The sequence below is a fragment of the Elephantulus edwardii genome, unplaced genomic scaffold, assembly GCF_000299155.1.
Source record: "Elephantulus edwardii isolate Elephantulus edwardi_28Jun2011 unplaced genomic scaffold, EleEdw1.0 scaffold00062, whole genome shotgun sequence".
In the NCBI taxonomy this organism is placed as follows: domain Eukaryota; kingdom Metazoa; phylum Chordata; class Mammalia; order Macroscelidea; family Macroscelididae; genus Elephantulus; species Elephantulus edwardii.
Genome location: NW_006399812.1, coordinates 4842767 through 4855845, shown reverse-complemented (window position 1 = coordinate 4855845; position 13079 = coordinate 4842767). Strand labels below are relative to the sequence as shown.

Here is a 13079-nt window from a genome sequence, read left to right as displayed (position 1 = left end):
TAGCACATGTTCAAGTACAGAATCATAATTGTTTAACAATTAACTGCTACTTTCAAATGCTTGGAGATGCCTGAAATGTTTCATTCCCATGAAAATTTGAAAAGGGAAAATTCAAAGGGGAAATAGTCTCCCATTTTCTTTCCTTTTCTATTTTTACTAATTTTCTCCTTGTTTAAAAACATTGCCAATAAAAGCCTAGTTGAGTGTGAATTACAAGTAGATACATACTTCTGAGGTTGCCAAATACTGCTCTTTACAGATTCACTCATATTTTCCCGGCTCCCTGTTCTCTGATGCAGCCAGAGTGCCAGGAGGACTGTGGCAGTTTCTGCAACAGAAGTCTTGCGGCACGTTGGCTAGGGTATGGATTAATTGCTTGCTGATTCCCTGGGAGATATATCCCAGGTGTTTCCCTTCCTCTCACGAAGTTGGTACTCTATTTTCCTGCATTTGGACATCTACATTTCTGTTTGCAAGCTAGCATAATGTATACATGTCCAATGTCCTCCAAAGCACTGTCTACCTCCCTCCTGTAAATCCTGAATTTAAAAAAATCATTATTAACAACAGAGAATTTAGTTAAGGAATTTTGAGTAACATCAATAGTCAGGTCTCAAAGACTTGATCATAGCAAAGAAAAATCTGTAAATGTACAAAAATATAATTAAAGCAGATACTACAAACAAAGAAAGAGGGTTATGGGGTGAAAATGAAAGAGAGTTGGCAAAGAAGATAAAAAACAGTATCCTTTCTCTAATTTTACACTGTCCCACTGTGGTTAATAAACTAATCCCTGCTTAACAGCCGGTGAGGGTTTTTTTTTTTTCAGTTTTACATTGATTGTCTTCTGGAAACCTGAAAGTCTGGAATTTAAAACTTCCTAGAACTGCGGGTTCTAATTTTCGGAATCATTATTGGCTTTTCTATTAGCAGTCTTGAGCCAAAAGCAGTGTCCAATTACCTGCTGGTAAAGTTCTATTCAACTTTTACATTCCAAAGTACATCCAGCCGGAACCAAACTGTTTAAAGTTGCAACACTTCAGGCACCCATTTCTTCCTCTTCCTTAGCACTGCTATTCTCTGACCTATTTTAATATTTGTTTATCATACTTGTTATCTTTATCTGCTTGATTTTGAGCCTCAAAGAGTTTCTGTCATATATCCCCCAACTCGGCCTGTAATTGTTCCTGTTGTGTCTGAAATGCAGTAAATACGATTTATTGAATGAATGATTTATGGTTAAACAAGAATAAGTCCCAGCTTGTTATTCTAACACAGTCTGTTCCTGCAGGTTGAATTGTGTATCCCTCCCCTCCTCAATTCTGGCTTGAAGGTTGCATGGTCAGCTTGCTCCTTAGAGACAAGGATGGTGAAAGTTCACCTCACATATTTTGGTCATATTGTCAAGAGGTGTGAGTCCTTGGAGAAAAGATGCCAGTATGTTTTTCATACGTTTTTATAAGTCCTGGTTGACTTGACAACACCTAACAGTCACAACAAAACAATCTTTAGTACCTGTTAATCTTACCTTGCTTGGAAATAAAGATTTTAAAGAGACAATCCTGGAACAGGACACATTCCTCCTCATAAAGTCCAGCCTCCCAAGTCAAATTGGTTGGCATGGGACATTTTGAATCAGATAATCATATGATCTACGATGCTGGAAATGAATAGGTGAAGAAAAATGGGGTCATATTCATAGTTAAAAAGACCATTTCTAAATCCATCTTGAAACACAATGTTGTGAGTGACAGGATAATATCCATACACATACAAAGAAGACCTATTAATATTACTATCATTCAAATATATGCACCAAAAACCAGGGCCAAAGGATATAGCCCTTTACCATCTTTTGTAGTCAGAAATTGATCAAACATGCAACCAAAATACTTTAATAATAATGAGTGACTAGAATGCAGAAGTTGGGAATAGGGAAGAAGGATCAGTAATCGGAAAACATGGACTTGGTAATAAAAATGAGACGAGATAGAATGACAGAATTCTGTACAATCAGTGACATAATTATTACAAATATCTTTTATAAGATCTTTTATATACATGGATTTCAACTGATGGACTACGTAGGGATCAGATTGATTAGATAAGTGAGGGGGAAAAAATCACTGGAGAAGCTCAGTATCAGCTGTGAAAACTAGGACAGGTTCTGATTGTGGAACAGATCATCAACTACCTATATGCAAGTTTAAATGGACATGAAAGAAAATAAAATCCAATCCATAAAAACCAAAGTTTGACTTTGAGACCTAAATTCCCACCAGAATTTAAAGACCATTTCAGGAACAGGTTTGAGGTCTTGAATACTAATGAATGAAGACCAGATGAGCTGTGGGAGGATATCAAGAATATTATCTAAGAAGAATGAAAAAGATATTACAAATATAGAGGAGGAAGAAAACACAAAGCTAGATGTCAGAAGAGACTCTGAATATTGCACCTGATTGCTGAGAGGCCAACGCAAAGGGAAGAAATCAAGAAGTTAAGGAACTGAACAAAAGATTTCGAAGAGCAGCTTGGGAAGACAAAACAATGGGAAATTTGCAAAGAGTTGGTGTTGAAAAATAAAAAGGAATGAATTTGCTCAGCATTTATTAAGCTGAAGAAACTGGGGAACAAATTTAAGTCTCGAATTGCAATATATTAGGATGCTGAGGGCGGAATGTTGAATGACCCAGGAAGCATCAAAAGAAGATAGGAGTCCATGTGCCGGAAGCCAGGTAGTCGCGACGCAGCTGACGTGCCACTCCCCATGCCACCTCACTGAAACCCTGCGAGTGTTCTCGCGAGACGAGCTCGCCGAAATGGCCGCTACCGGTCAAGGAAACTTCGAGTCATTGGACCTTGCAGAATTTGCTTAGAAGCAGCCATGGTGGCGCAAGCTATTTGGACAAGAATCTGGGCCTTCTGCTGAAAAGTACAGTGTAGCCACCCAGCTGCTCATTGGAGGTGTCACTGGCTGGTGCACGGGTTTCATATTCCAGAAGGTTGGAAAGTTAGCGGCAACAGCTGTGGGCGGTGGATTTTTTCTCCTTCAGATTGCAAACCACACTGGCTACATCAGGGTTGACTGGCAATGAGTAGAGAAGGATATGAAGAAAGCCAAGGAGCAAATGAAAATCCGTAAGAGTAACCAGATACCTAATGAGGTCAGGAGCAAAGCTGAGGAGGTGGTGTCATTTGTGAAGAAAAACGTCCTTGTGACTGGGGGATTCTTCGGAGGCTTCCTACTGGGCATGGCATCCTAAGACACAAAGCTTCACCGCCGTGGTTTCTGGATGGTTTCTGTTCCATCATTCATCAGAATGTGCCAGTTGTGTTTTTTTCACTAGAAGCCTCTGCACTCCGTCATAGGACATTGAGTCTTCTCCTCCTCCTCTCCTCCCGTGCCTTCCTCCCTGCACTGACAGAGCGGAATCGAGTTCTTTTGGTACCAGTTAACTTAGTATGGACTTAACTTGAACTTGACTGATGATGGAAGAGATAATGTGTTTGTCTCCCAGCACACTCCACATGTGGCTAGTCTAGGTCAACAAGAATGTTTCGTTCCCCTATGTACAACACAAGATAGCTTATCAAGGAGGATGAGTCGATGCTCAAATATTGCCCCTCAGACTGGTGATTTGAGAGAGGAACAGCGAGAACAGAACGGCAGTTTGCTATTTGCTGCGTGCAAAGGAACCGAATACATGGACTTTTACATATCATGTATTTTGGTATCTTCCTGTCTAATTGCTTCTTTAGTTGGTTTTATACTACAGAAAGAGAGCTCTTATTGGGATCCTGACAAAAATGACCACATAAATATTATAACTGAAAAATTCAGAATGAACTTTTGAAGGTATTGTATTTGATGAGAAAGTTTTTAAGGAAGGAAAGAGACTGGTTGCACATCATAGAATGGTCTAACTTAGAGAATCCATGTGGGTCATTAGGATGTTGTCACAGGATATCTGCATCTTACAGGACAGTGAACTCCATGACTATTTCAAATGTAGTAAATCACTTCAGGTGGGCTGGGAAGAAGTACAGAGATTTTTACTTCGTGGAAAAGATTGAATGTGTAAGCTTTGAAATTTGACGTATTCTTCCCTTTTTGTCTGACCATTAAGGGATAGCCATAGCCTGAGGCATCAGTTTGATGGTTTCTTTAGTCAGGAGAGTTGTGTAATGTTTGGAACTTAATTTTTGAGTAGCAACATTCAAAGCCATTTAGAATTGGAAAAGATAGTACATAGGAAATTAATTCTTTCCATCAGATGTAATCATCTGTTTCCTAATTATTTCAACTTGGGGAGTATTTTTGTTTTGTTTTTTCTTTTAAGTTTTTATTTTCAGGTTGGTTTTTTTCAAAATTAAAACTTTTTAGATACACAGACACTTAAAATTTTGACAAATTCATTGTAAGATCTGTGTACATGTCTGCGACCCCTTGTATTCCTTACCTGCTTGACCACGCTTGTCTTTTTTGCTTGTTTTGAAATGAGTACCAATTGTCTCTCTCAGTACTCTTGCTCTATGGGACTTATCTTCTAATAAAACTCTTTATGTTCATCTAAAATATCCCCCAAATACCAAATATATTGCTTCGTCTAGTTATTTAAGTATGTAAAAGGTAAAAACTCCTTTAAAAATCTTTTAGGAAAAATAATTACAATACTAAAATTATCATACCAAAAAAGGTAACAGTAATTCCTTCATGGTACTAAATATATAATAATTGCTTGAACTTAAAAAAAAAGAAGATAGGAGTGCACAGAGTATACCAAAAAGAATTGGCTAATACAGAAGAATTTAATGAAACAACATATGAGCAAGAGGCAGCGGTGATGAAAGAGGAAGTTCAAGCTTCTCTGAAGGAATTGGCAAAAAACAAGACCCTAGGAATTGATGGAACACCAATCGACATATTTTAGGCAAACAAATACTGCCTCAGATGTACTTGAAGGGACAGCAAAACCCCCATTTTTTTTATAAACCCTCATTACTGCCAGAAGCAGAAGCAGGCCATAAAAATTCTTAGCTTAAGGCAAACACAAATGCCCCAGGTAAAGTCTTGTCTGTCCTTGCAAAGTATAGAATTAACTAGTGTCTACGTGACACAGAAGGAGTAAAGGTGGGCAAAGTAGCCAGCCCGTCAAAAGCTGACCCACATGACTGATCCCTCGACCCACCAACCATGATCTCAATCTCCCGGCCCCAACAGGGGCACCCCCAAAAAAGGTATAAAAGCAATTGGGAGAGGGGACTCAGGGCTTTTTCCCTCACCACCCTCTCGTGGAGGGAGAAAGTCTCCACATGTGGAATTAATAAATGCTCTTGAAATTTTCAGACATGTGATTGGATCTCCTTTGAGGGGCATTTTGTGGGCAGAACAGTACTCACCAGGATAAGCCAAGAAATCTGGAGGACAACTAACTGACCAACTAACTGGAAGAGCACTATATTTATTCCCATTAAAAAAAATTTGACCCAACAGAATATGGAAATTATCAAACAATATCCCTAATACAACACAGAAGCAATATCCTGCTGAAGATTATCCAAAATGACCAGAACAGTACATCAGCAGAGAACTTCCAGAAGTGCAAGCTGAGTTTAAAAGAGGCCATGACACAAGGGACATCATAACCAACGTTAGATGTATGTTGGCCGAAAACAGAGAGAACTGGAGGAATGTCTGTGTTTTATTAACTATGCAAATGCATTTGATGTGTGGATCACAACAAATTGTGGCTAACCTTGAGGAGAAAGGAAATCCCAGAACACTTAATTGTGCTCTTGCAAAACCTGTATTTGGACCAGAAGCAGTCCTCAGAACAAAGCAAGGAAACACTTCATGGTTCAGGAGGGTCTTAATATATCTCAATTTAGTATTTGATGACTAACTAAAGTACTAGGAGAATTCTATCTTGTCACAACTATATTGCTTTTGTGTACAATCGAGTCAGAATCAACCTAAAACTGATCCTCCAGTAGGTTTTCAGAGGCAGTTAATTGCATGGGAGGAGATTACTCAACTTTCTCCTGTGGAGCAGTTGATGGCCTTGAACTGCGTGCCTTCTGGATTTCAGAGCAGCTTCTTGCCACTAGGCCACCAGAGTTCCCTGTCATAACTATCATGTTTGTAAAATGTAAGCTGTTAGTAGTTCTGTTATTGGCTATCATAATACCTAGGAATTTCTCATGAAATACAAGATACACCTTTGCTACTATGTCATCTGCTGACTCTTCTCCTTATCCAACTTTTTGTTTTTATGGTGTGCTTTCATGTATTAAGATGAGATGCTTCAAAATGCTTTAGAAATAAGTATACATTTTTTTTCTTACAATATTTTTTTTTAAATTTGACACTGGTTTATCTAAAAAGTTTGTATACATTGCCCCTCACACCTGATTCCCCCCACCTTTTCAACTCCCCCTCCACCCATCAAATGTGTGACCTCATGATTACTCCCTCCCATCCCCAACCTTTTGCTCCCCCCTTATATCTTCATACATGTTTTATTAGTTATGTATTTTTACAATAATGGTCTTATACAGTACCAGTCCTTTCCAGACTTTGTTCACTTAGTATAATACTCTTCAGTCATTCCCAAGTTTGTGATTTACAAATCAATGTTCCTGTGTGCTGTGTAGTATTCCATTGTGTGAATGTATCATAGTTTCTCAATCCATTCAATTGTTGTTAGACATTATGGCTGTTTCCATGTTCTTGCGATGGTGAATAGCGCTGTTATGAACGTTGGTGTACAGGTCTCTGTTTGTGCCTCAGTTCTCATTCTCTTGGGGTGTATTCCAAGCAATGGAATAGCTGGGTTATATGGAATTTCTATGTTAAGCTTTCTGAGGAAATAGCAAACTGCCTTCCAGAGTGATTGTACCATTTTATAATCCCACCAACAGTGTATAAGAGCTCTGATCTCTTCACATCCTTTCCAAATTTATTACTTGCTGTCATGGTAAACTTTGCCACTGCTACTGAAGCAAGATGATATCTCATTGTTTTGATTTTCTTCTCTCTTATTGCCAGTGATTTTGAGCATTTCTTCATGTATCTGTTGGCCATCTGAATATTTTCCTCTGTGAAAATTCTTTCATTATCTCTTGCCTATTTTGTAATTGTGTTATCCACAGTTTTATTTGTGAATCACAACAAATTGTGGCTAACCTTGAAAATAATGGCAATCCCAGAACATTTAACTGTGCTCATGAAAAACCTATATTTGGACCAGAAAACAGTCATCAGAACAGAGTAAGGAAACACTGCATGGTTCAAAATCAGGAACGGAGTGCATCAGAGATACTTCCTGTCTCCATTCCTTTTCAATATATATGCAGGACAGACCATTTAACAGGCTGGGCCTTATGAAGAGGAATGTGGCATCAGGACTGGAGGAAGACTCATCAACAATCTGTGTTATGATGAAAAACAACCTTGCTTGCCAAAACAGAGTACGACCTGAATTGCTTACTGCAGCAGATCAAGCTCTGTAGTCTTCAGCATGAATTGAATGTCAACACCAAGAAAACAAAGTTTCTTACCGTTGGGCTAATTGACAATAACGTGATAGATAGGGAATAGAGAGAGATTATTAACAATTTCAGCTTGCTTGTTTCCACAGTCAACACTCTTGACATCAGCAGTATGGAAATAAAAAGTCTAGTTGCTCTCAGCGACCTCTCTAGAGTGAAGAGCAACGATGTCAGTCTACTGACCGTGGTCTTTGCGATTATTTGCTATGCACCAGAGAGCTAGGTAATGACTAAAGATGCCAGGAAAAGAATCAATATCTTTGAGTTCTGGTGCTGGAGGAGAGTATTGAACATAACATGGACGCCAAGAGAACAAACAGGTCTGTCCTGGAGAAGGTGAAACCAAATTGCTCCTTGGAGGCAAATATTTTGAAGTTCCATCTGACTGGGCATAATGCCAAGATAGACCAGTTCTTGGAGAGGGACTTAATCTTTGGAAAGATGGAGGGTCAGAGGAGGAGAAGAAGACCTTGGATGAGATGGATTGACATAACTGGGGTTTTGGGGGCAAATGTGTCAGAGACAGTAATACTGGGTCAGGATAGAGCAGGGTTTAGAGCTATTTATTGTGCATAAGGTCACTATGAGTCTCATTTGACTTTACAGCACATAACAACAACAACAATAACAGCAGCAGGAGCAGCAGCAGCAACAAGGATAACAACAACTTCTACAAGCTCATCAGATTTCTCTCCCTAAAGCCCAGCTCTTACCTTATTGTACTTAATCTCTAAAACATTCAGTAGTCGCAAGTGTCCATGTAACTAAGCACACATTCTTTAGCATTTTATTCTAAGCTCTCTTTAAGGACTTGGAGTTAACTTCTCAGCCTTAGTGATGCTTTGCTCTGGTTCCATATTCTGTAGGAGCTGGTGGTTCAAATCTGTCAGTGACTTCTTTGGAGAAACATGGGAAATCTCTTGCCATGTAATTTAGCCTTCAATACTCCATGGAGGGTCAGCTGTGAGTCAGTTTTGACTCAATGCCTATGAGTTGAGTTGAATTTCCAGCCTTGTAGCTATTTTCATTTTCTCCAGGAAACCACTAAAGCCATTGTGCACTCGAGCATTTCTAATTGACTCTTTGGCTGATTCATGCAGATTTCTCTGGCCACACTCCCAGTATTCTGTGATGTACTTGCAAACTTCATTTTGTCTTTCAGGCTCAGCTCAGAGGTTTGCCTTATTTAAGAAACTTGTAGTAATTCTCCCTTTAGATATATAGGTCTTCTTTTTCCTAAACTACTGTCACATTTTATACGTCTAATATATACTTTTGGAAGCAGGAAGGACATCCACTTCCTAACAACATGCCTCTGGAAACTCTATGAACTTTGATAAATGTAGTTAGTTATAGAGGGGCTTCAGGCCTTTTGTTCTTAGGGTCACTATGAGTTGTGCTCAAATTGAAGGCAACCAACCGCAAAAACAATAATATGTACTCAGGGAGCTCTGGTGTCTTAGTGGGTAAGGAGTTGCATTTCCAATCCAAAGAAATGCAGTTCAAATTCATCAGCGACTTCTCAGGAGAAAGCTGGGTAATCTTCTCCTCTGTAATTTACAGCTTCTGAAAATCTACTGGAGGGTCAGCTAGTGGTTTTGACTTTATGACAATGAGTTTGAAATGTGAATATGTGCTATTTTCTTATATTTACACTTGTGTCTATGAATTTGTACAATTTCTCTCTGCTACTAGAAGCTGTTTGTGGGCACAGGGTGAAGACATGGATTATATATGCATGATCCTTGGATTTATATGTTGTGATCCTTGGATTTATATGTTGTGATGCTACACTGAATTGAATGAAGGAAGAGCCTCATTGTGAATGACCAAATATTTTTAGTTCTTTTATTTGTCTGTATTCCATGAATGTTTAACTTTGAGTATACTCAACTTCATTTATCAGACTTTGTGTCAGACTTGTAGGATTATATCAACAAGTTATCTTTTGGAATACTTACCCTTCATTTTGCATGAAAATGAAACCAATCTTGAATACATTTTGAAAAATAAAAAACATGAAAACACAGTTGGCATTCAATAAATTCTTTACTAGATTAAATGAGAATGAGAAATTAGCTGGGCACTTGAGTTATATCACTGTTAATGGTAAATTCATGTCCATGATTGGGATTTTTTCCTGTGCCAGACACTTGAGTGAATTTTAGGAAATATAAGGAAAAAAAAGCAAGACATTTCTTTCATTGGAGAAGTTGAGTGTCTGATGGGGAAAGTAGTCATACAGAAGCCATTTTCACTACATCATGATTGGTTCTGTGGCGGAGGGTTGGGATGTGATGCAAAGATACTTATCTGATTCAGAGTCCTCTCAATTGCATTTTGTCAGTATTTTGAAGTTTTCCCTCTCCTCTATCTTGTTCAAGGTTAATTCTAAGTTCCAGGGTGCTGGTGGGGAATGGTCTCTGATTGTCTGCCCACCCTATGATTTTCTGAAGTGTCAATTATTAGGCTTTCTTCTAAAATATTTACCTTTCACTTGCCAAATAATTGTATATAAACATGAATTCTTTTCCTGAACTGGAGTCATCCCCACAACACAGCTTCTGCTGAACCCCTCTCCAGCATGGATGGTGCTTCCATTTATTTATTGTGCTCAGTATCCAAAAACATTCAATAGTTTCCAGTGTTTCTGTAACTAAGCACAAATTTGTAGTGTTGCTATAACAAATTACCACAAGCTGAGAAGATTCTGAACAACAGATATTTATTCTCTCACAGTTCTAGAGGATAGAAATCAAAACTCAAAATTCAGAGTCGATAAGTCTGAATTTTTTTCTCAAGTGTTTAAGGAACAAGCGTTTCTTGTCTCTTCCAACTTCTTCCTGGCATTCATGACTTGTAATAGCATCAGTCTGATCTGTACCTCTTCATTGCATACCTTTGCCTTTTTCTATTTCTTTGTACCCAAATACCCCTCTTTTTCTTATAAATATGGAAAACAATAGCTTTAGGGCTCATCCAAATTCAATATAATCTTATCTATACCTAATTATGTCTGAAATGGAATTGTTTCTAAAAAGATTATATTCTGAGGTCCCAAATAAACATGAATTTTGTAGTATACTATTCGACTTACTAACGTGCATCTGATTCAACTGTGATTTTTTTCAATTGCTTTCCTATACATCTGAAAATTGGAGAGTGATTAAGGATGACAGAAGAACTGATAAATTTCCCTTGTGGTTTTGGAGAAGAGTACTGACTATCCCAGTTGAAAACAAACAAACACCCAAAATAAAACAACCCAACAAAACCCCTAAAAAAACCCCACAAACAAATCTTGTAGAAAGTGCAACTAGGGTCATCATTAGAGGCAAGAATTGTGAAACTTGCTCTCTCATACTTCAGGCATATTTTTAGGAGGAGCTGATCCTTGGAAAAAGATGTCTTTCTAGGAAAGGCAGAGGATCAGGAAAAGAGAGAAAGACCCTCAACAAGATCAATCAACACAGTAACTGTAGCAATGAACCTAATTGTATCAAGGATGCTGAGAATGGTACAGAATAGGGCCTGGTTCAGGTCTGTTGTTCATAGAGTCACTATGTATTGTTGTTGACTTGACAGTACCTAATAAACAACATTCAATCTATGCTAGGAGGTCCAGGTAGGATATGTTTGGGTAACCTCCTGTGACTACTCTGGGACTATAGACTGAGTTCCTGCTTGGGCATTTTTTACAATCCTCCCCTAAACCCCAACTCCTTTGCTACTTCTGATCTTCCAAAAAGCCTCTGAAAGGAAAATTGCTATTTTATTATAAAATTACCAGGTTAATGACTCTAATCCTTAATTGTAGGTTATAAATAATGTAACTATGCAACAATACAATCTAAAGGTCAATGTAAGTGAATATCTATGTTGTAATGTTTGACTGTTCAGTAGCTTATTTATTCCGTAAGTGTTTATTTGATGACTTATTTTTTAAGAAAGTGATGAGATTGGAAGTGACAAGCATTGTTCTTGCTCTAAAAACTGACCATTGAGTGATCAACTGTTGTTCATTTTCATTGAATGAACTCTTATACACAAAAAGAGTAAAACAAAAATGAAATCCTGCCCAGTCCTATGCCATCCTCATAATCTCTCCTGTATTTAAGCCAATTCTTACATTTACTGTGTTAATTAACCTAGTGAATTAATTAACCTCCTTCACTGAGCATCTACTTTTCCAAGTCCTTTAAAGACTGGTTCCTCCTGACAACACACACAAAATATACATGATGAAGTCTCATACTGAAATGTCTTCTTTTTATCTCACAGCATAGAAGCTCTCACAGAAGTGTGGACACGTTTTGGCATATGGAAACTGTAAGGACTAGATGTTAGTAGGTGAGGAAAAAGAAGTTAAAAGGACGGATATTTGTTGCCAACTCTTTTGCAGGATAGAAGCACAGGGAGAATTCATAGAGTGGAAGGAATACAGTAGAGTAGATGTGGGTGGCTGGTAAGATGGTTTGGATTAATCTCTAAGGAAAATGGATAATGAAAGCTTAGCAGTGTGAGGAGCTCAGCTAAGCCAGCTGAGGCAGCTTTGGTATGTTGTCAAAGGATAGACTATGTAACCAGTTTCCATTAACAAGTTGATTCTGATTTGTGGTACCCTATATGTGCTAGAGTAGAATTGTGCCCATAAGGCTTTCATGGCTGCCAGGCCTTCCTTTCAAGGAACATCTTGGTGGATTCAAACCATTCACTTTCTGGCTGTTAGTGGTTTTTTTGGATATGTGTTTGGTTTTTTTGTTTTTTTTTTTTACTACCCAGAGATTCTGTTGAGGACTTTCATTCGTAGGGTCGCTATGAGTCGCCTACAACTCGAATGCACTTAACAACAACAAAAAAACCACCCAGAGATTCCTTGTTAGAGGACAAGATAATCCTAATACTGATCTTGTTCCAAGCAATGTAAAAATAACCATTTTAGAAGCTACGGTCTCTCTTAATTATCCCAGCTATCTATGAGGAGTATGCTGTTATTGTTACTAACAGCATATAAGAAATGGAGGCTAAATGGTTTATTCAGTTCTACACAGCTAGGTGGTAGAGCTGGAAGGCACCGTTTTTGGACTTCAGCTCTCCTCGGTGTAATATGTATCAAATGTGAGCAGTTGTATTGGACTTGCTCCAGGTGATATTTCAGGGCCCCCACCTCAGCTTTTATATTCTGTGAGTCTGTCCCAGTTACCTAGTGCTTCCTATACCAAGGGGAGTGGCTGTGAAGAACAGATATTGATTTCCTTATAATTTCTGGAGAGGAAAAGTGCAAAAGATGATGGCCATATAATTTACTTTTCCTAGTTTCTAGGAAATTCTAGTGGCACAATCTGTAACGAATTTCACCGTTAGTCTAAAGACTGTGTACTTCTCTAGTGGAAAAGTAGATCTGTGTTCCCTAAGTTTACCATTACTGCCATATTTTTTTAGAATTAATTTTTAAAATTTATTATTATTATTAATAATTTTAATGAAAATTTACAGAGATTTTGGATTTCCATTCATTCATTGCT

General features: G+C 38.1%; 1 pseudogene; it reads left to right on the top strand.

Annotated features, from left to right (window-relative positions):
* Nucleotides 1-2687: 2687 nt before the first annotated feature.
* On the top strand, nucleotides 2688-3266 carry LOC102864993 (annotated as a pseudogene).
* Nucleotides 3267-13079: the final 9813 nt, after the last annotated feature.